The 24924-nt window shown below is 37.1% G+C and overlaps 1 protein-coding gene across 2 annotated transcripts in view; it reads left to right on the top strand.

The window, feature by feature from the left end:
* Positions 1–24924, top strand: part of LOC149073489 (uncharacterized) — a 67032-nt gene that overhangs the window by 22759 nt on the left and 19349 nt on the right. Inside the window, exon 2 of one of the 2 annotated variants that reach the window (XM_089246643.1) lies at positions 579–645. The exons of the other annotated variant lie outside the window; for it this stretch is intronic. The gene's annotated coding sequence lies outside the window, so the exon portion shown is untranslated. The remainder of the gene's footprint in view (positions 1–578; positions 646–24924) is intronic. 2 annotated transcript variants of the gene reach the window in all.

Genomic DNA, 24924 nt, shown 5'->3' with positions numbered 1-24924 from the left:
TTTCATATAAATTTAAATAGTAAAAAAATACATTATTACTCAATTTAAACAAGTTGAAAATGAATTTTCTGCAATCAGTTTATTGTGACAAATAATGTTTTGTATCGAAATTCCCTATATTTATTAAACGTGAATTTCTTTCAACTGATATTTTCTGTTATTTACATAATTTGTTCTCTGTTATCATCTTAGGTGAGCATCTCATTATATCCATATTCTATATTGTTAGAGGTAAGTAGTCATTCTCATGTGAATTTTGGAATTCGTGCCTATAAAAACGTCGGTTATTTTGCAAGGTAGGAAATTTTATTTGAATTTTTATCAAGAGAACAAATAGTACGACATTAGATTTTTATTGGTAAGTGATTTCAATCATTTCTAATGAAATCAATTTCAGCGCACAGGAAAAGACGTGTATTTATTCCGTAGATTTATAATTGGTAGGTGTCACTGGCGATATATACATAATGTCACATCTTCGATCATTGATATTTTCTATGATTTGAAAACCATATCAAAATTATTTATGTATATTATTTGTGGCATAAAATGTGATAAATGCAATTTTATATTTTTAGCACATGAATACAAATATAGATGCCTAAGAAAACAGAGTACAAGTTAGAGATTTCTCTCTCCAATATGGTGAGAGCTATCGTCATTTGACGTACAACATACATGTTCAACCTGTAGCCAAACTTAATATGAATATTAATTTCTGAACAAAAAAAAAACAGATAAACAATTCTAGCTCCTCTAAAACTCAAAGTCTAACATGAGAGGATGCTAATAATTGCTGTTTGAAATTTTTATTATGATATCCAATTTGGGAATTTTGATCGATTTAATTGCATTGCGAACGGTTACCAAATCACTCCAATGGGCCACGAACAGTCTAACAACAATGTTCAACCCGTAGTCCATGACTCCAAAATCCATACAGATATACTGTAGTGCCAAATTGTATGAATATTTATTAATGAAAAATATATGAACATTAGAACTGGTGATAGATAGACGATTTCGAATTTTCTATTAATCAAAATCTCATCAGGTTTGGGGTTATTTCCACAGAAAAATTGTGATTCTAATTATGGTTTTCTTAACGACCTCATGGAATTTTTGGGGGTCACATTTTCAACCCCTTGCGGAAATTACATTTCCGGGTATAACACTGAATGGGATCGTCTATAATAAAATTTTAATGAATAATTCTGAGTAAAAAAATAGTTAGGATCCCTGGTTTGACTTAGGCCCCGTTTATCCACCAATTGAGACGTCGTCTCTGATACTAATTATTATTTTGTATTTAAATTATGTATTGATGTAGAAATTTGGACTATTTAATACCCTTGTAGTCTGCAACCTGCTTCAAAACCATTCACGTAGTCCGCGCTTATCAAAAGATTGAGCACCTCATTTTTTTGAGTGGATTGCTCCTATAAAAATTTGAGCAGCCCTGACGTACAAATATTATCATTGTACTTTAGTTTGTTAAAAACCCGTATATATATAACGTAATGTACAGTATATATACAGTAAATTTTATTGATGGAAAACATATTATTGAAAAACTCTAATCGCCATAGTATTTTGGCATTAGCTTGTTGTCGTTCTCGTCAAGGTGAAGAGACTTAAAACTTGGTTATAAGGTCTTATGGGGAGAAGAATTTTGCGCAATCATCTATTCATATTCCTCGAGACTTTCAGACTTGATGTGCATAGTACAGTAAAACCTCTCTTTTGCGGATACCGACGGGACAAAAAAAACATTCGTCCAAAAAGCAGAATGACCGTTAATCAGGGGATTGAAATGCATACTTTTATTATACAAGGGGAAATTATTATTTGGCCGTAAGAGAGAGGTGACCACATCTGAGGGCTGAGAGAGGTGACCACATCTTAAGAGGAGTTTTACTGTAATTATCCTTCTCCTCTTCAAATATTGTGGTGATGCAAAATTATATGAATCGGAATGCAGTAAAACCCCTCTTTTGCGGACAACGGCGAGCCAAAAGAAATTCATTCGGGGAAGAGGGATTACGGTAAAAAAAGGACCTTTGAAGCCATCAAAACATTTATTAATTTTGAAATAAATTTTAATAACACATGTTAGAGTTTGTGTGTGAAACTGGTACATATACTTTTGTACAAATACGCAATTTAATTTGCAATGGGACAGGAAATTATCGTATTTTCCGATAGGTAAGCCGCTGGGATTTACAAGCTGTACACAGAAAAATGGCCGCAATAAACAAATATAAAAGCCGCAATATAAAAAAATTTTTTAACCGCAATGAATAAAAAAGACAACAAAAAATTTTTCATAAAAATTCATAACAATTCCTTCATAGTCAAAAATATTTTATTGACTAGCCCATGGCTTTGAATAAAATTAGCCCCATGAGCTAAAAACTAACTTTTGAAGCTATATAAGCCGCGGCTTTATCATAGAATATTCGGAGAAAGACTGTCCGTGCAGGGATTCTAACCCAATGGAATCCGTATCTGAGGGCGACCATTGAACAGAGACTCAAAATGCATAATTTAACCCAGCGTTTCTCACCCTATGATCTGCGGACTTCCCCTTGTCCGTGAAGATGGCTACGTAGGTCAGCAGGTAGACGTAGGGCTGCTACCATCGGAGTAAACTGAAAAAGTATTTTACGGAAAAGTATTCAAATGTTCTGATTACCATATTTTATTGAGGAAAAATAAAATTCGGTGAACGGGATCTTAAATAATAATCCGTAAAATACGGGACATCGCCAATTGTGATAAAAAAAAAATTGTCAGAAGTGGGCGCAATCACCAATCGTAACTAAAATTCCAAAACAAAAAAAAAAATTTCGGACAGAACGTTAAACCTGACAAATATGTGAGATGGATATTTATAATTTTTGCAATAATTATCATAATATAATTTATATTATAAAAACGCTGTGTGTATTCACGACTTAAATGAATATTACAAATTCAAATAAGTACTGTTGAAAAAAGAGACAAATGTATGAAAAAAAACAGAACAATGAAAATTACAGGTATGTCCCATAATACGGGACACAAGTGGCCCGACAAATTGTTTCAGACATTTTACTGTTTTCAGAAAGGTTAAGAAACACTGCTTTAACCCGTTTATACCCGAACCTTTATGCGCTTTGAATTGCATTTCGATACTGGGACATTTTGTTGAAATTGCGCCAATTAAGAATATTCCAAGAGATTTTTTAAACACATCAACAAGTATGCACTGGACAAGTGTCCTCAAAATATGACGACATATGAAAATGATAACTTGCATGAAAATAACTATGTAGGGTCTCTGAGTAAGGTTAGTGCCGTCTTAACGCATGGACCCACCCGGACACGGTCCGGATGCCTAAAAGGGAGAGGGGCCTCACAAAAATGAGATTTGGTTGAAATTTTCAAGAATTTATCTGGTAGGACCTCAGAACAACCACTTGGCCCGGGGCCCATGATGCTCTTAAGACGGCCCTACTGTAGGGTTGTCATCCACAAGTGATAAAATAGACAAAAATAGCCGCAAGGCTAAAATATTATACACAACCAAATTCTCGCTGTACTAATTTGAGTACAGCGAGAATTTGGTTGAAAATGAGGCTTTTTCCCTAGAAATTATTATTTGACCGTAAAGAGAGGTAATCATATCTGCGGGTTGACTGTTAAGACGGGGTTTCACTTTATCCAGAACAGTGTTTCTCAACCTTTCTGAAAACAAGGACCAATAAAATGTCTGAAGCAATTTGACGGACCACTTGTGTCCCGTATTACGGGACATTCCAGTAATTTTCGTTCTTACGATTTTTTTTATACATTTGTTTTTTTTTCATTTTTAACGATAATTATTTGAATTTGTAATATTTACCAAAGTCGCGAATACTATACAGCTTATTCGTAATATAAATAAAATTATGATAATTATGACAAAAATGATAAAATATCCATCTCACATATTTGTGAAGGTTTAACGTTTTGTCCGCAATTTTTTTGGAATTCTAATTACGATTGATGACTGTGCCTACTTTTGAGAATGTTTTTGATGACAATTGGCGATGTCCCATATTTTACGGATTACTATTTAAAAGGGCCCAGTTTACTGTATTCTTCTCAATGAAATATGGCCATCAGATCATTTAAATACTTTTTTCGTGAGATACATTTTTTTTACTGTGATTTCTAGCAGCCCTTTAATTCCACACCCTTTTTTAATTTTAGCAGTAATTAGAATTTGCATTTAAAACAGTAAATTTAAATTTTTGGCAAAATTTAGAGATATCCCGTATTTAGGATCGAAATTTCCTACATTTTTCTCGATGAGTTATTGTGAACCTAAGTATGAAAGTTTTATTTTATTTGAAACCATATGGATGCTACTAATATCAGTTACAACGGGTTAATACGTTCATCAAGTCTACATGCGGACCCCCTATGACATCGTCGCGGACCACCTCTGATCCACGAACCACAGGTTGGGAAACGCTGATATAGAAAATACCAATACGTATTTTGTTTACAGCATTTTCAGTCAACGAATTGCCAAATTTTCAGATATAAGATGGAAAAATTCCAATTAACCCTTCCTACCCGTAAATTGAGATTTAAAATGTAGGTTTTTGGGTTCATCTTCATTCACGTTATACATCATTTGAAGATAACCATCTTCAAAGGGGAGTGGGAATTCTTCCACATCAACAGTTTATACACGGCAACTTTTTTTTTTTTATATACACAAGCAATGTCCTCATCAGTTAACCGAATGAACAATGATCTCGCGAGATTTATCTTACTCAGAGCGCAATGAGTGTTTAGAAAGCGTGTCTCTCATCTTGACTGCGTTGATTAATTCATTATATCATTAAACATTCTCGGTATGGAAATTAACCAGTCGCGAGACGTAAAATCGTAAAGTCGTTGTCGGTTTTCAGCGAGCAATTATAGAAAACAAATAGGCGGGGGTTTAGGCAAAGAAGTCGCGTGTGTAGTGACTTTCTCGGAAAAACCTCCGCCGGCGCGGGAAGGATCCACAAAAATAGACATTCTCTTCTTAAAAAAGAAATCTCTCTATGACACCTACCTATAAATGTGCTCACCCCAGATTTAAGCATATGGTTGGAAGTTTCTAATTTTAGCTCTATGCATCAGCATCTGATACACAGGAAAGGTAGCTGAATGGGGGAAAAAAATTTAAAATTAAATAAAAAAAAAAAAATTGGCAAAAGTTTGGAGAGTGAAGTTTTTATTTTATTTTTCAATCTTGAGCGTTTGACCCAATTTGTTTACGTCATTCCAGGCACACTAGTAGCTTGACGGATGGAATGACGGCTTAGCTGCATTGCACACAATGCAATCCGTTGTTTAACGGTGCAATTAGTTTGAAAGATGGTGGTTAGGGAGGGAAGCTATTCAACACTATCTGCAAAATTAGCCTTTCTCTCTCTCTCTCTGTCTCTCGCGATCCTTCCCGTGTCTGTTTCCTGTGGCTTCTTCCAATTCAAACCATAACCCGCGAAATCATCATCACCACTACGTACCATCCATTCCCTGCTGATGAACTCTCACGATTTGACGCGCCCGCAGACACGCAAATTAAACGACGAAAACGCTTCAAGTGTAAACCAGACGTGATAAGGAGTTAAAGGATTACCTTCTACTCTCTCTCTTTCAGCCTTAGAATTACGAAAACAGATACCGAGACACTCTCCCGTCTTGTCGTTCTTTTTTTTTCTCTTTGAGATATCGCAGGTAAATTTGGTGCGCGTCATTAGGATAGGATTACACGCTCAACAACACGTAAAAGCCGTAGTAACGCGAGTTTGTTCGATTTAACGGCAACAATACTTTTGTAGTATCTTGTATGAAAGAAAGGCCGATATCCCACTAGTTTTTAACCTGATTCTACGTTTTCCATGGTGACTATGCGTCCCGTATTTTACGGGATGCAATCATTTTTTCCTCGTAATATCCGTTGTTTTAATAAAAATGTTCATTTCGTCACCTTTTTTTTTCTGATAAATTTTAAAATTGCTAAATTCTGTTTTGAAAAGTAGGGGAAATGAAGTCTCTGATGCAAGATTTGGAGAGTTCGGCTGAATAACGGTGTCAATGTTTATAATATCAATGTTTCTCAAAGTGTGCGCCGCGGTTCCTTGGGGCGTTGCGGAGAACTAGAGATACTGTGTGATTTACGCGCCTCTTTATGCTTTGAAGTGGTTCTTTTATATGGGAAAATATCTACCGTCTATTCTGGGGAGCTGCCGATAAACCATGAATTGAAGATGGGTGCCGCAGTCAACAAATATTTGAGAACCCCTTTAGTCTATGTTATAATGTTTTGAGAAATCGTTTGACTGAAAAGCATTCTGTAGCTTCCGTTCCACGTTCCTTTAACTCTTTAAGCGGCAATTAGAAATCACTAAACTCCCCCTTCAAAATGTCATATCTTCTTTAATGAAGTAAGCTTTCTTCCGATTTTCAGCAGGTGCTAACTAAAGGGTATAAGGAAAAGTTTTCCATTGAGAAATCAACTTTACAAAACATCTGGGCTTGTTAATGTTGAAATAAGAGACTTTTAAGGAGGTGAGATATGTCGTCATTGCAGCTTATGCAAGAAATCACTGTTAAATGATTTCTTGCATAAACCTCCCGCTACTTTATGTAGCTGAAATCATGAGTTTTATAATGGAGTCAACGGTCTATGTCGCCATTGCGTTCATTGTTTCCTTTAGTTACCTTCCTACATAGGCCATAGGAAGGTGACAAAATAACGGTGTATGTTACTTCCAGGCAAAAAAGATGTTTTCCCTGATTCAGCGATGACTTTTATTGCGCCTCCTCAAAAGTTTAAAAAAGCCACATAGACCATTATTCGGCCGAACCCTTCATTTAACGACTAAATCACTTATGTTTCTCTTTTTTGGTTTTCTTTCGTTGCGGCTTATACACCGGAAATCATGGTAGCATAGTTGTCTTGCCGCCGGTTTGTGGGTGAAACGGTCACTCCCATCGCCGTCCTCAGATCTGTGTCTGTACATACTTCATCTTTTCATGGGACACTATGCGTTTGTATATAGTGCCTACATTCACTCAAACATCTACACCTGTTTGCGATACTGTAAAATCCGTGTCGCTTATCGTATTGGTCCAGTGTGAATCCCGCCTTAGATGCGTTCTCGATGCGATATCACGCAACTGCGTCTTAGCCGCTAATAATTTGAGGTTACAATTCTCATGAGAAATTTCGAGCCCTATCCGTAAAAACAAAGATGTGAGATACTATAGCCAACAACCCCAATGAGGTACCACATCAGGCTGTTCCTATTCAGGACCCAGATGCTCAACTCCTATTAGATCATTGAAGCCAGATAACGCATCATCTACAATCTCTGGTAGATTCTACTAGTCCCTTTTTGTAGTTTTTTTTTTTTTTTTTGCTTCTACTCATGCCATTTTTAGGATTTCTGATAGGGAATTTTCGTCCCTGTTGGTAAGAAGAACAAATGTGTTGCATAGTTTAGCCAGCTACAGGGCCAGAAATAGAGGGGGAGGGGCAGGGGGCAACTTCCCCGGGTGGCAACATTTGGGGGCTGCAGTTTTAAGTGGGAACAAAGAATATCGTTATAGAATTGTCGAATTTTAAACTTGGGGGTTTGTTAGACAAACAAAATCATATTTTCCTGGGCATAAAAAATCCTAGTTACAGCCCTGGCCAGCAACATCCAATACGGTCGCTCATCTGTTTTTAGTCCGAAGCCACCTACTAAACCATTGAAGGCAAAGAACCACATCAATTGCAAACTCATGCAGAATTCCAAAATTCTGATCTGTTAGTCATTGTGGTAGAGTTTCTACATCGCTGGTAGACGTCTGAAGCAATGCTGCTGCGTCTGAAGCAATGATTTCCAGCAGGTTTCTTGCAGAACGGGCTATAACAGCACGATCTTCGTACGGTTTAATCGTCCCTTATTATTTAGTTTATTTTCAAACACAATCACTTGATTCTCAACTTCAGACACTCTTAATAAGAGTTGTGTAAGAGCATATAAAAAAGCTATTTGTTCAATTAGAACCTCATATTATACAAGGGAAGCTAATCTCATGATCATCTAGCCTTTTGCTGTTTGTTTGGGCTGGCTGGATAGACTTGATACTAAAGCTTTTTCGGCGGCATGAGTGACCGACACAATCCTTGAAGAAAGTTGAAATCTGAGTTTCTCTTTGGACAAGGGAGGGGGAAGGAAGTCAAGTATTTCAAGTACCATGAATGGCTCCTCTATGTCTTCGTCCACTTGCTCTGGCTCCTCCCATCTAATTTCGAAAAACACAGACCCAGCGTTATATTATGTGTTATCTGTTTTTCCTCTACCTCTCATACACTTCGTCTTCTTGTTCTTCCAATGTCCATAGTCCTACGGATTTCAAGCGTGTCTTTTATGTGGGATTTGAAATGCCTGCTGTGACCTACGTCTTTAAAATAGAGCGTCGTTCTTGTTCCGTAACTTGAACAACATGGAAGTTTTTTCCAACATTTTAGGCTCCTCAGGGAATTTTACGTTTCTCAATACAATCTATTTTAGCCATTATTGTGTTCAACATTTTAAGCTATAGAGTGTAGATAATCGAAAATGGTGTCGGCAATTGTTGCTGAAACCACCAAAATACGCTAACCGTTCATTAAAAAATCGCTAACGAGCAGAAAATAAAGATTTCATGAAATTCAAAACGAAACAGCAAAATCGTGATTAATTGCAATGATTCATTTGCAATGAATTTGAGTGTATATCTTTTTAATTTGAAATTATTAATTATTTGCACTTACGAAGTTATGCAAATTATCTATATATCCACATTTACAATGGAAGTGATCATTGAAATATGTTTTGTTGCAAAAAAAAACAGGAAAATTTTAATCGAAGACCTAGTTTGAGGTAGGAAAAAATTTGTAGAACACTGAAAAGTCCAGTAAAATACGAGACCAGTTGTCATCGAAAAATTTGGGGACACACTCGGAAGCCGCGATAGACCCTTTGAGAGAGTCGCACACGCCAGTAATATGATTTTTTAAGTCAGGGATATTGTTAAAATATGATGCTAATTTTACCTGAGCTCGATAGTAAAATTTAGTGACGTTTCACTTTAATTAATTTGATAGTCAAATTAATTAACTCAGACTGCCTGCGCAAACAAAATGAATGTCGTGACCAAATTATCCAGGGTTCCATGCTTCCAATGCTATCATTCCCTGAAACGAAAGGAAAACGAATTTCTGACTTCATCTCAACGGAAAAATATTGGTGTTAAACACTTCGGGGTTGGTGCGCAAAAATGAGTTTGAAGCCAACAGCGGATCATAACAGTAGAATCCTCAATTTGCAACGGCTTCATAAAATTTTGAAGCAAGTCACTGATCAAACAAACGCCACCTGTAAAGCTGGTTCCATATCCGCAGCGCTACGCCATGCCGAGCCGCTCAAAAACCTGTTTTTGCAGTGTTGCCGAGGTGATACTGACTGATTTTGCGGTCGAAAACCGGTTTCTGCGCGGCCCGGCATCGCATAGCACGGCGGGTCTGAACCCGGCTTAATACCAATGGTACTTCTTCTCACAATACAACAATACCAAAGACAAACAGAATAAACAAAAAAAATCATAGTCGTGTGAACGATCCACGTTCTTTTCTCTTTTTTTATCCATTGTTGTTCTTTTCACCCCTCAGCGCTTTGTCTCATCTCGTCCCATAATGAAAAGTACCCATTGTTACAACGAACGTTTTTGTTTGTTATTTTTTCGTCTTCTAAAAGCTAAAAATAAGAATTCCAGAAAATAAACACACATACACATGGAGAAAGAATACAAACACACGAACAGTGTTGGAAACGCTGTTGCTGGCGAAGAGAAAAAAAAAAAACAAAAACCAAAACTATAAAACTTAAAAAACAAAAACTTAAAGGAAAGACAAGATCGAGAGAGAAGCCAAATAAAACAAAAAGGAAACAAAATGTTTGGCTGCCGCGAATCTGCTTCTGCTTGCTTGTGCCCCGTGATTCGCCGAGTTGGATATCACGATGCAGTCTGTCACTGTCGCTGCAAGTCAAGGATGAGATGTCTCTGCTTGATCTCTGGTTGCCTCCGCTGTGGCATCCGTGCGAAAAAGCTCTTCAAGTCGAGCTTTGTACAAGCGACAACACGCTCTAAACTCTCAACTCCACCCTTCTTTTTTTTGCTCTTGTAATTTTTTTTTTCTTTCCCATGCTCGCGATAGTCCATCTACCTCCCATCTTCTTGTCTGCTGCCTTGTGCACACAATTTTACCTGTCACTTTGAAAAGAGAGCCAAATTCAGTTTGCGAGTTATTTTTAGGACATGTACAAAAAGGAAACAAGCCCCCACCCATATTCTCTCTCTCTCATCTCATCTCAAAGAGAAATCAGCGAGTTCAGAAAAAAAATTGCTGTGAAAAGCTTTTCACTTAAATAATCCATCGTTTTCAAAAACTTCGTAGAGTACAGCAAAACCCCGATTATCCCAGTTAATATAGACCGGATCTATCTCCGATAATACGGGCCTTACGGAATGATGAGGTTAAATGAAATATATATAAATTTAGTGACTCCTCTCACTTATTCGCCGGTGCAATGGAACAAGAAAATAACAAGCATAAGTGAAAGAGGCGTATAAGAGAATAGAATTGTTTACTTATATCTTATAGACCAGAGGTGGCCAACAGCTGGCCAGCGAGGTGATTTTGTGCGGCCCCCGACAAGGTAAAAATAAATTATCAAGTAAAAATTAATAATTTACAAGGTGTTAAATTAAATTTGTTATTATTTGAGCTATTCTCGTTTGAACAGCGGAAAATTACTTACATTTATTATTATTAGTGAGGAAAATAATTTACTATGTTATCACCATACTACCTTTTCAAACACACAAGTTTCTGATAAAGCTTGTCTCATATGGGCAATTTTTTCCCGCCACTTCGTTTGACAAATTACCTATTTTGCGAAAATTGAAAAGAAAATTGGAACAAATGTTTCATTTGTAAAGTTCAAACTGTGAATGGATTGGATGGAATAATTTGCAGAAGAAACTAATCTTTTATGCATTACATCGCAACTAGATAAATGATGAATGTATTTATGAGAAGATGAAAGGGAATACAGTGCTCAGGGTAAAAGTTGAGCGACTAAGTTACCCGTGTTTTACCATATTCCCGTTATGGCGTATACAAATGTGGGAGTTTTCCGGGTCATTTCACTGATGCGGCTTACACACCGGAGTGACACCGGTAATGCGGCCCGCGACGCTGCAGCTGGCCGTTATGTTGGTTCTGGAACAGAAAGAACTTGGCCACCCCTATTATATGTGAGTGAGGAAATTCGTCTCATAACTGCAAGAAACGTCCAGGAACCCATGAATTATAGAAATTATGTTTTTTACATTTTTCAATGCAATAAAAAGATCGAATGAAAAATACAGCATAAAATAACATGAAATACTGTAAATTTTATGTTACAGTATACCTAACAGGTTACTTGCTCAGGCATATCTATTGGATATATCGGAACGTGTATATCGGCCTTATTGTATTTACGGTCTATAACATTTCGTTATAGACCGTAGAGATCCGATCGTAGAGACCGTTCTATCGTAGAGATAGGCGAATTTTTTTCTCAGCCCAATGTATCAAGGAAACAGATATTTCTTGGATATTATGCTGAGGTGAACTCGGCAAAAATAGTCATCTGGTCTCCTCCGGAACTCGAACATATGCCCTCTTCCAAACCGGGCAAGCATGATACCATCTACACCAGTGTTTCTCAACCGCCGGGCCGCGGCCCGGTACTGGGCCGTGACATCATTCATATTGGGCCGCGACTGATCTGCCGTTTCCTTTCCCCCATTCATGTTCCGTTAATCACTTGTTTGACCGGGCCTTCCACTTACAAAAATAAATGAAACCGGGCCGCTGGCTTTCAAAGGTTGAGAACCACTGATCTACACGACCCTGTCTTCCTTATTTCACATATTGTGTCACTAAGCGCTGAAGTAGAGGCATTGACTTTTCTTTCCGAGTTCACCTCATCATGATATTCATAAAATATCTCTTTCCTGCACTACTTTACATACTTTGAGAAGTAAACTGAGTAGCCACTTTATTATGACCACCTCGTCAATATTTCGTTGGGCCACCTTTTGTCTTTAATACGGCGTTGATTCTTCTTGACATGGACTCCACGACATGTTTATAGGTCATTTGTGCTGCAATTTGCTACACTCTTACCGTTCTGTTGTCTTTTAGAAGTCTGGAAACTCTCTGTTCCACCCGTGTATTCACCAGTCGGTGACGAATACAAGCTTCACGTTGAGACCCAGTATTTTGTCTGACAGTCCATTTTTTAAACACTTTAACTACAGCTGCTCTTGAACATTTACAAATGCTGCCGATTCGCTGATACTCGCTCCATGGTTCCGAGATCCTACAATCACCCCACGTTCAAAGTACGTCAAATCACGTCCCCCCCATATCTTCAAATACAATTCACATATGCTACTGTGCCGTGAACTAAGCTCTCCTTTTTTATACTAGATTAGCCCTATAGCGGCATCAGTGTGACGCCACGGCTCATTTGCTTAAAACTTTCAGGTAGTCATAATAAATAGGTGGTATAATCTTTAATGTCTTCTGTCATCGAGCACTCTTAAAAGCTTCAAGGAGCACCATAGTGCTCGATAACAATAAGTTTAAGATGTTTGTATGGTGTTAAGTCTTCCAAACTCATTGTTGTCATCGACCCCCCGCCCCCCATTGTAAATGCTAAATATGAGGTTGATTCCCGAGCTACTGGGCTAGAGACTACTCGTCCTCTTCCTTGTAGAAGCGATGTCTACTGATATTATACCGGGCTATACAAAATTGTTTTGTATCAGCTATAGTTTTGATTAGAAAACTATATTCAAGCATTTAAGATGCAGTTGAAAAGAAGAATTTATGAGACATGTGAATTCATTATGGTGACTAGTTTTACGACGTATGACTTCTTCTTTATTCGTTAACATAAAACCAATGACCATATTCATATCTACCGTATTGTAGCTTATATCGTTTATGTTAAAGAAAGTTTGCAATGTCTGACACGACACGGTGAGTGTCTGTTGATGTGATTCCGTCCTGACCAGGGCATTTTTGGCTGATATCTTACGGCTATAAACGAATGGATATTTATGTCATGTCTCTCACTGAGATTTGTGTGAATTTTAATGTGTGACAACGTTAATCCTATCGAAAAATTATTAACTTCCGCCAATTCAAGATCAGAAAATTGGGCCATATTATAAAATAATTAAGCTATATGCCAATTAAATACATTTTCTAATTTCATGGATTCTAAAATTTTTCAAACCACATGATTCATGTATAACATGCGAATCGATGAGGCTTAAAAACATAAACTATCCACGTTTTCGGCCATATTTTACTCAGGATTACTTTTGCGAGCCGTATGAGAATGACATTCGATGGCCGAATATGCATCAGAAACGCTAATCAAATAAATTCTATGTCAATTAATATTCGTAGTTCACTTTATTGGATTTCGTATGCATACAATTAAATTGTATAAGATTGCTTTAGGGCTGAGTCCTCCCAAAAAAACCATAGTTTTTGTACCAATGTGTGGGACCGAGTTAGCCGAAACAATATTTTTTCTGCTTATAGTTTAACGTTGATGGTATAGATACCCTGTATGATATCTGAGGATAGTATAGCGCTTATGGTCGTAGGGAGACTGAGTAAACGAGAAATATACCAAAACGTTAACCGGTCAAGTAAGACGACATTTGTTCTTCCACCTCATTGGTCTTCATAATTGGATACGCTATTACTTTAGTCAACTAAAGCGAATTGTTTCTTTGTCTTATTTCTACACAACTCAAAGATTGTTTCCGTGTAATATTCTTTTCCTTATTGTTCCCAGCTGCTAAATTATATAGACTGTACTATGAGACATACCATAGTTGAAACTGAAAATGTAGCACACGTAACCTTATACAGCCTTGGGAAAAATTATAAAGTCGCTACAATCTATCTCAAAAATAATGAAGTTTGTCGGTAGTATATAATAAATGAAAATTTGAATGTGTAAAACGACATTTCTATTAGGTAACTGCGTGAACGCCATCATCAATGATTGTACTGAGTAAAAACAGGGAATTATTAAACCTCGTGTATTTTTACTTCACATTAATAATAATAATAATTATTATTATTATGCGAGCCTTTATTTCAACGATTTTTTATCAATTTAATCACGCAATGTATTATTTACGCAATGCCGCCTAAATTGTCCATTTAGGTGACATTTCTAATTTTTTTTTTTCTATTGTTATTGTCTACCATTTTTTAAGTTGGGCAGGAAGAAATCTCGACAACGGAATGAATCTGATGGCAGAATTCTGGCGTTCATTCATTCATGTCAGCCATTTAATCCCCATAGACTGGAAATGAAAACGGCCTCAATACGGCCATAAAACGGACTTCTAGAAGTTTATTACAAATACAAACACAAAGGCCACAGCAGACAAATTGGCCACCGAAGTGGCTGAGAAAAGATGCCCATAAAAAAATATGGATGTCAAATACATCCGAAGATGATGGCTCTCCGGTATTACTACGAAGGTTTCGACGGCTGGCTGAGGCGAAGATTAATCCAGGAAAGAAAATTCAAGTGGCCTTGCGGGAAATCGAACCCACGTCCTCTCACTTGCCGGGTGAGCACCCTAGACCACTAGACTACTACTATTTAACCGTATATGCACCTCGTACACATTCCTTTACGGAATTTCTAACGAACTGGTACATGCCGGAATGTACGTGTATGAGACCACTTGACTACAAAGCCAACGAATCATCTTCCCTTAGACCTCATGTGCGCTGAACCGGGCCGTACATGGACAGCCAGACCTAACCCAGACCAATGCCCAAAATTTCTTGGGTTGCCGAATATTAGTTATATTCCTCCTTACATAATGTAGTCTACTACTAGACTAAGGAGAAACATCTCATAGAATATCTGGAGTAAGAGAGGAGCAGCTTTCAACAAATTGCCCATAAGTATATCATCATGAAGAGTTGAATTTATTTATTAGTTTTTAATTATAAAAAAAAAATTGACGAAATTGTTCCATAGGCTGCATAAGAGGCCTAAGCCACTATAGCCCTCCACTATGTTTCATACGTAATTTTTCCTACGTCTATACGCAGTAAAACTTTAAAATCCTACGTTACTACTCTCATATGGTTACTTCAAAAATAATTACTGTACGTACGTAAAATAAAATATTTTGAATATGAATTCACATAATTTCTAAAAACGCAATTCTTTACTAAAATGGAGTGAGTTTAAAAATGAAAGTCTCATTGTGTTATAAAGTGTATCACAGGAATGAAAACCTATTTTACCTTGAACATGCTATCTAGAGATATTCATTTTTCGTAAAACGTTTTCTGGAATTCCTTTGTAAATTCAGAAAGGAGGAAGAAAAATATCATATTCAAAACCATGTTAAGATGAAAATAAGATTTTTTCCTCCGTTAAAAATTTGGAGTAAATAGAGATGAGATTTCTAACAATTTCAACACAATGATAAATACATACGGGGGACTTGAAGACTACTCAAATTTTTTTGCATTACTTTCAGTAATTACGTAATGACTGGAACAAATGATTTTCTCTCTTGGAAAAAAGATTTCTTTCTCATTAATGTGTAATATTGCACACATGAGTGTTCATGCGCACCGATGTATAAAATAATTTTTCATGGCGCTTTTCGAATGTTTGGCTGAGCTCATACAACCAATATTGTTCATTTATACGTTTTCATGGTCCTACAAACAAATCCAATCACGATGGATTTGTAAAATTTTTCTGTCTCTTTTTTTACATTTCGGTAAAGATTGGAATTTTTGTCCCAATTCCGATAATGAACCAGTTTGACCATATCGGTGATCTGGTCATAAGAACACTCCACATGTACGAGGTTCACCGTTAGTTAATATTCATATAACTTCTTTGGTGAAATAATGATCTCGAAGCAATCGAATCCAGAGATTCTTGAAGAAATACAGTGGAATCTGTGAGGAAAACAATCTATACAATCTGGTCACTAGTCTGTTTAGTAGCATCTGCGCCAAACTTAATTACTTTTTGCCAGAATAATGGACCCTGGTGCAAAGATAAGCAGCAAAAAAAATATTTTTAGGTGGTCCCGGGTCTTAATATTTCCCTGTTATTATTGGAATTTCAGGCTATTATCCCAAACAAAAAAAATACATAATTTTACAACAAAACCAACAAAGTTACAGCCAATTGAGTCATACTTATATGCGGCCCTATTTAACGCAGCTAGAATGATGATTTCCTGATAATAAATATTCCGAGAATTTATAAATTTCAACTTTTTATAACTTGGTTAAATTTTGGTCGAAAAACTATGAGGTATTTGTGTTCAACATGACAGTGCCCGACGAATTTTTTTACAAAATTTTCAAAACAAAAATTTAAAATTTTCAACTTTTATAGGAATATAAATATTCAAGAAATATATATATTTTTTTACTTAAACGGTTAATAGTGTAATGTGTGAGATAAAATTTGAAAAAAAAAATGCAATTAGTAATTAGATATTGGACGACGATAACAGTAGACAACACCCTGTGAAATATTTGCGATGTCAAATTACGTCTCATTACTAGGCAATTACAATTTTGAAGATGAAAAAAAATGGAGATGAAACTGTTGCCATTCCGAATAAGCAAAAAAAATGGGAAATAATACCTGAAGTAATTGTCATTTTTATGAAAAAGAACACAAAAACGCCTACTTCATAAATCCACTTTTTAGTTACCCACTACGACCTCTATCATCGTGTTCACATCTCAATTTTTACACTCTCTCGCCCTTGTAATAGAGGCTAATAAATTTTTATTACTTATTACGAGCAATGCCTCATTTAGAATAGCAAAAAACTTATTATCAAGGAATTTTATTATTTTTTTTATTCTCTTTTTCCCCCCCCCCCCTACATTCTTCATTTTGATTTGGTTTTATTTTTTTATTTTTTGGTCGTTCTCTTCAGCGTTGAGTTTTCTATCTCGCAAAAGTTGATCGCGTTTTCTAATGACAATGGCCGAGGTGGTGATGAAGTAACTTTATGTCGAAAATGAGTTTTTCAAAAAAAAAAAAAAAATATATATATATATATATATATATAAAAAATTGCTGAAAGAGGGAAAAAAGGGATTTTTTTTTCCCCTTCGTCTCCTGTCCCTTCTCAATCTATGAATTAATTTCTTTTATTCTGTGCTTTATCCCCAGCACGATCTCGAGTTTTCTCTCACTATACTTTTTTTCCTCCATTAAAAAAAAATATATATATATCCCTTCCCCTCACATACTTCAATGGCGACTCCGAAAAAGCGTGAAATTTTTTTTGGGTTTTTTTTACCCATTTTTATTTATTTTTTTTTTATTTTTTACGTCGTTTCAATCTTAATTGAAAAGTTGTGTTACGGGAATCACCGTTAAGGTCACACGGAATGTATATATATATTTTTTTCTATGTACATAATTTAAATATTTTTTTTTCCAACCCTTTTCTTTATTTTATAATTTTTTTTTTTTTTAAATATTTCTTATGTGATGGCAGCCGCAACTCCAGCAGAAAAAATACACGTGAATTATTTTGGAAGTTTTCGGCTATTTTCTGTCGAAGTCTTATGGTCAGTCTAGACCAGTGTTTCCCAAAGTGGGTAATATCGCCCCCTGGGGGAAAATAGAAATTTCCAATCGGGCAATAGAAGCTACGGGTATAACATAGGATCCTGTGGATTTGCTTGAGTTGGGGGCCATAGGAGAAAAAAAAATTTCTAAAGGAGGCGATGTAACAAAAACTTTGGAAACTATGGTGTAGACCAGTGATTCCCAACGTGGGCGTTAACGCCCCCTGGGGGGCGATGGAATGTTGCAGGGGGGTGGTAGAAGCTACGGGTATAGCATAGGATCCTATGGGTTATATTGCGTTGGGGGGCGACGGGAGAAAAAAATTTCTGAAGAAGAGGGCGATGGGACAAAAAATGTTGGGAATCTATGATCTAGATTCTAAAGCAGCGGTTCTCAACCTTTTTTGACTCGCGGAGCCCTCCCTGGCATGTAATTCCTATGGCGGAGCCCCTAGGTCTATTTTTTATTTATCCATCAAAGTTACTGATTCATTTATATTATTTAAAATATTTGTAATTATTTTTTTTCTTCAAATCTACTGTTTTTTTAATATTTCTTGAGCGGCCAGAGCACCAGTTGACAACCACTGGTCTAGAGCAGTTTCCTATAAACCTTTTGTTCCATCGCTCCTCCTTCAGAATTTTTTTTTCTCATCACCCCGGACTCAAGCAAACCCATAGGATCCTATGTTATACCCGTAGCTTCTATCGCCCACTTTGGGTGACACTGGTCTGGTCCGAAACTGGGAAATAAATAAAAAAAAAACAGTAAATCTGAAAAGAATAATTACAAATATTTTTTGATAATAAAAATAAATCAGTATGGGCTCCACCATATAAACTATATACAATAAAGTGCTCCGCCGGTCAAAAAAGGTTGAGAACCACTGTTCTAGACTATAGTTTCTTAACCTATGGTCCGAAGGAAGACTTGCTCATTCAATTTTAATTGAATGAGCTACTGGTAGTAGAAATATTCTTGTAGGTTCAAAGAAAACATTAAGCTTTCATAGTTAGGGTGACTATATGTAATTGAAAAATTACGATTCTAAATACGCGGAATATTGCTAATTTCCATAAAAAATAAAGTTACCGGGTGTGTAGTAAACCAGTTCCGTAACTAGGATTTTTGCAGCCCGGGGCAAACATTATTTTGCCGCCGGCCCCCCCCCCCCACAACTTTAAAATTCGATAATTCTATAATGGTGTTCTTTGTTCCCACGTAAAACTGCTTCCCCCTAAATTTTGCCACCCGTAGCTGTTTCCCCCTGCCCCCCCCCCTATTTCCGGCCCTGAGTAAACTGCAGTAGACAAATATTTACCTCAAGAATAAATAAATAAATAAATAAAATTGTTGCATATCATGTTGTACATCATGATCTTATTTCATTAAGGAAAATATATACGGGAAATTTTCTCTCAAATACGGCAAAATACGGGACATCGCCCGAAGTTGGATAAATCAGTAATTATTGCTAAAACTGCTGGAAATGCACAAATGAATGAAAAGGAAAAATTTTATTAAAAATCGCAGTGAATTGCAATGTAGTTCATAAAAAACGAGCACTGTGATCGTGACAAATATTTAAGATCAATATTTATAGCCGTAATTTTATTACTGTAAAATATATACAAGTTATATATATATATACAACTTATAAATTATAAAAATTTTCTTCATTCACGATTTTACGGGTCATATGGCCACTTTAATTAGGCTATGGGTTAGTGGTCCGTTAAATTGTTTCAAACATTTTGGTAGTCCTTGCCTCGAGAAAGGTTGAGAAACGCTGGTCTAGACTAAAGCGTTGATCTCAGACGAAGTAACCTTTTTTCTCAAAGTGGATGTTCCGATTCATCCAACGATTGTTTTTGGGACTAATATTTTGGGCATGGTTCTCAAAAGGGTGGGACTGATAGGGTCATAGCCCTATCAGTCCCACCATCCATCATTATTTTGTTTTTTGTTTTTTCATGCTATAAAATCACTATAGAAGAGCCCGTGAAATGTCTGACTTGGGATGTGTAGGCCATGATTTTGAGTGAACCACGACATCGCTATTAATGAGAATACAGTCCTTGAGTAATTTTTAGTCCTTATCTAAAGACGGAAAACGTAATTTTACTTGTCAAATTTTCATTTGCCCTTCAAATCGATCTCAACTTCGTACCAGGCTCTCTCAAAGTAGAAGGACGTAGTACACCATTGGACTTTGGCCTGAGTTGTGTACCACCTCCTCGTCTTTAACACGAGTCTAATCCTCTAACGTTTTTTTATCCTTAGCGAAGAGCGAATAATTGAATCACGGGCTGGTCATAGCTCTGGATAAATGCTTTCTAAGGGTGAGAGAGTGTAGTACGCCACTGGACTCTGAGCAGGCCAGAGGGGTGTACCAACTCCCTGTTTTTAACGCAATTCCTGTCCTTGAGTTGTTTTTTATCCTTAGCCAAGGACGAATAAAGAAATTTCTCTTGGAAGCTTAAATTAACAAACGGGCCGGTCCCGAATTCAGAGCAAACGCTTTCTGAGGATGAGGAAATGGTACATTCCATGGGTCGACAATGTCAGCTCTCCATTCCTTTCCTCACGAAGGAAAAAAGTCGTCAAGCGAGTGCTAGAACTTCCAATGCTACCGCAATATTGCTCATGTAAACTGGGCTTGAAGATAAGTAGATGGTATATATCCTCAGGACGTTTCCCCAACATCATTATCAGTGAATTAGCTCCAGAGTCCGTGCTGTCTAAACAGGAGCATGAACACGTTGTAATGAGGTTATGCTTTTTGCAAAAATATTGCCATGATGGGTAGAGAACACGAATGAATTAATAAACACCAGAAATAAGCTACCGAACTTATGCCGTTGCTAAGATCCCTTCCAGTTTGGCTTTGTGGCAAAGTCTGGTACTCTCCTGGAGTAGAGGGCACAACGGAATAGCCTAAAACAGCGGTTCTAAAGCATTTCACTAGTGAATTCTACTCCCATAATCGTAACCCCTCAGACAGTCATTGAATATTTTCTAGTTTGCACAACGAGTGTAGAATGTCATCAAGGTAATCCTTCTGTGTAAGCTTTCATAGTTCTCTTAACTGAAATGTTGGACTAAGCAGGGCCGTCTTAAGAGCATCATGCGCCCCCGGGCCAAGTGAATTTTCTGAGGCGTTCCCTAGCAAATATACACACTCACTATCAAAAATTTCAACGCGATCTCTTTTTGTGAGGTCCCCTCTTTTTTGGGAGCCCATGCTTTAAGACGGCACTGGGACTATGTTTAAGACAAGAAATCACAGTAGAAAAAGTCAATGCAGTCCTGTAAGTTGTCATACCTTATTCTTGCCCATCGGACTACAAGACAGCTAGTGTAATGTGATCCATCCCATAGGACACATGGTGATTGCGTATGGCTTCATTGTCGTCTGAATTTACGCTATCGTAAGCAACACTTGGCATCGGAAGCGATGAATTTTCGGTCTGCTCGGCCATGAAAAACAATGGTTCACAGCTCAGAACGAATTTTTGTCGTTCTGAACGCAATTTTGTTGCATCAAGAGAGGATCTTGGAATTTATTTCGAATGTTCTCAGCAAATTCCACGCGGTTTTCCACGTCAACCCTTTTCAGCACTCTACGATCCCTATCAGTCAAAAAACAAGAGTGTCTGCCAGCTGTTGTTTAAGCAGTCATGTAGTTCCTACATTTCGTAATTACGTACATACAGCATTGACGGTCAAACGTAACACAAGTAACAATGTCGAAATGTTGAACAGAACAACAGACTTTCAAATAGAACTAAATGTGAAATATATCCTTTTATTGTATACAAAAATTGCCACGTTTTTAAGACAAATAAATTTAATTGGTCGAATGGTCGACGCGTTTCGGCTCTTCAATGGAGAGCCGTCATCAGGACTTCGTGGTGAGAATTCACACGAATGAGTCGTGGAAGAGTGATGAATTCTCACCACGAAGTCCTGATGACGGCTCTCCATTGAAGAGCCGAAACGCGTCGACCATTCGACCAATTAAATTTATTTGTCTTAAAAACGTGGCAATTTTTGTATAAATTAAAACCAGGCAAAGTTACTCATTTTTTGTGATAATATCCTTTTATGTTTTCGTAAAAGTTACCTAAATTTTTAATAAGAGTTTTGAACTTGAATTATAGTGTTCATTCCTTTGAATTTCCATGTTCATGACTAAGCAAAAAATTCGTGATGTATCACCAGGATAGGGTAAAATCTTCGGGTAGAATTTGCCGCCAATCGTATCACGTTCAATGCTTCAGTTTCAGGAGTGAGATCTTCAACAATAAAAAGATGAAACAATGGCTAAGTAAGAATGTAATAGGAGGTGAGATACATAGCCATCTCAAGAGTATCATGGGTTCGGGAAATGATGTAAAGTCGGGCCCTTTCCGTCTTGAATCTGCAGTTTACTCTGAAAAAATATCATAATACTAGATTTCATAATCATGAGACCTTCCGATGCACCAGAGGACCTCGGCCGTCACCGGATGAGTCCATGCGTTAAGACGGCACTGTAAAGGCTGAAACACACTAAACTGACGTGACGTGATTTCACGTCATGTCAGGGACGTTGTGAATTCTGATTCGGGGAAATTCTGTGACGTGGGAATTCCACGTCACAGAATTCCACGAATAAGATTTCACAAATTCAACATCGTAGTGTGTTTCGATCTTAATGCATCAGACCAGTGTGCACACAGTATAATGTCTGATATGATATTGCGCCATCTGACGTCACGTGGTTACACGTCTCGTCATAGCAGTGTGTATCCACCTTTAGGATATAGTCGTCGATTTGAAAATAAACAAATAATTATTCGAATTGGATTTCCGTGACTAATAATCGAATTTCCGTAGCCGCCATTTGTCTTGTTCTCTGTTCCTTTGTTCCAAAGAGTCTGAGAAAAGTCAATGGAATTACTGAGAACAAAGAAAAAAAACTCGAGCAACCGTGTCTCAAATATCCGTGTTTGTTTCGTATTTATTCGCTATCTGAAGCAAGTCGCTGTGTTGAATCTTTTAAAACTTACGTTAGTCCACGAACGAAAATGAATTCCTTGCTCTCTGAGCTGTATCCAAAGTTTTGCGGGAGAGATAACTCAATGGAAAAGGAGTCACAAAACTCCAGCCTAATACTACTACTACCACAAACGCAGCAAGAGGACTTTGGTTTAATTAAAGAAAGGACTAAGTAGTCCTTTTCCGCTTTCTTACTTGCGTCGGGGGGCGCTCGGGGACCCGCTGGCAACGTTAAAGGAAAGAGGGCGAAATTTCTACCTGTGGGATTACTAACATATGCTAGTGTAAGTTCTATGGGACAGTAAAGAGCATGAGGAGAAGGGAAAAGGAATTTTCCGTAGAGCCATTAATCTTAGGCTAATGGATGCGCTGGTGGCGGAAGTACATTACTCGACTCAACCCCCGTGATTGTGATAAAGTGGGTGTTGCGGTTGCAGTCCACTCGACCGTGGGTCCAGATAAAGTGAAAATCTACATTCCGACTCTAGGCGACGTTCTCTTGTTCGATGTACCTCCGTCTGAAGCCTTACCCCAGCAGGAACTGCGTAAATGCTGCTGATAGGCCAAAACATGGGAAATAGTCGCACCAACAAAAATATTTCCACATCCTGTCATTGTTGAGAAATGAATTCTTCCATTTTTTTTGCTATTTTATTTCAAGTGAAAGCATTCTTCTAGATATGCTCCGCTGCTGCAAGTATAGATATAGATGCAATACGATGCAGCAAGTCGAGTCAATTGTGGACATATTGGCCATCATTGGCGTACGCGGAGGAGGGGGGGGGGCTTGAGCAGAGATTATAGTATTAGTATTATTTAGCAGAAAAATACGTAAACCCTCTTCCTACGGAAGAAAAAAAAATTATGCCCCTCCCCCCCCCCCCCCCGTAAGCAGAAAATACTGCTTACGCCTATGCTTGCCATGTCAGGAAAGTAGGTCTTAACAATTAAGAATTTAGAAAACCCATTACGTCATAATATAGATATTTACGTACTCAGGAAATATAAATCCAAAAAAAATTAGAGATAGGTTTTGTTTGGAGACGCACATCCGTGTTTTACGTGAATACGTCTATTTCATATTCGATTTGAGCTTCGCTATTCAGCTGCTTAATCATTTTGCAGGCATTATTCAGGTAAAATAAAAAAAAAATGATTCGAAGTTATGATTTTATGGCTTCCACCGTGACACTTCAATCCTTTGTCTGTGAACTTCAGCCCTTAGTATTAAGTTTGATGTGTCTGCATAAGAGTTATGTGTAGGCGCTCATTAAAACTGGCGTTATATATAAAATACTGAGGCATGAATTTTTCGCCTCAACTATGTGTTTTTTAATCCTTTGTCTGCAGAGAGGCGGATTTTATTTTATTATGAATGGAAATATCCTTGAGCTATCCGTACCTGCTTTGTTGATTGTTGGTGAAAAGCTGCGAAACTTTTTGCTTGAATTGCACTTGCATTTTTCAGGATTATTCATTGTTTTAAAGGCCTAAATATTATGAAAGACACTGTAAGCTATCTTTATTTTTATTTCATTTTGACCAGCCTCACAGTTTATGAGGTACAACGTTACAAAGTTGACAGAATAAGTTGAAAGTCATTTTATCAGCCCTTGCGGTCGAAATTTCTAAGTTAAGAGCCCCTAGTTTCTCACGTAGGACACGATTTGAGTTTGTAGTATGTAATGACACCTTGGTTGTTTACTTGCTGTGATTAGTCTCAGAGATATTAACCCTTTCTGCGGCATAGTAGAAATCACCTAAACATCCCTATAAAATATATCATTTTTCATTAAAGTACGTTTTCTTTCGATTTTCGGAAAGTGTAAAGTAAGAGGTACAGAGTACAATGTTCCATTGTGAAATCAACTTTACAAAATATCTGAACTTGTCAATGCTAAAATAAGAGGCTTTAAGAAGGAGAGATGTCAATGCCGCTGAGAGGGTTAACGCGACAGAACTCAAATGTTCTCATGTCCCTCAGTTTTCTGCCCAGTCACTCAAAGACGTATTCACGTCAAAAAAAAAAAAAAAATCTTATAATTGACATACAGAAAAAAAAAACCGTTGCATTCCAATATTA

The sequence above is a fragment of the Pholcus phalangioides genome, unplaced genomic scaffold (assembly GCF_987345545.1).
Source record: "Pholcus phalangioides strain wild (caught in Gottingen) unplaced genomic scaffold, Ppha-v1.0 ptg000017l_1, whole genome shotgun sequence".
NCBI classification, from domain to species: Eukaryota; Metazoa; Arthropoda; class Arachnida; order Araneae; family Pholcidae; genus Pholcus; species Pholcus phalangioides.
Note: the sequence above shows the minus strand (reverse complement) of the source record. Positions and strands in the feature narration are given on the sequence as shown.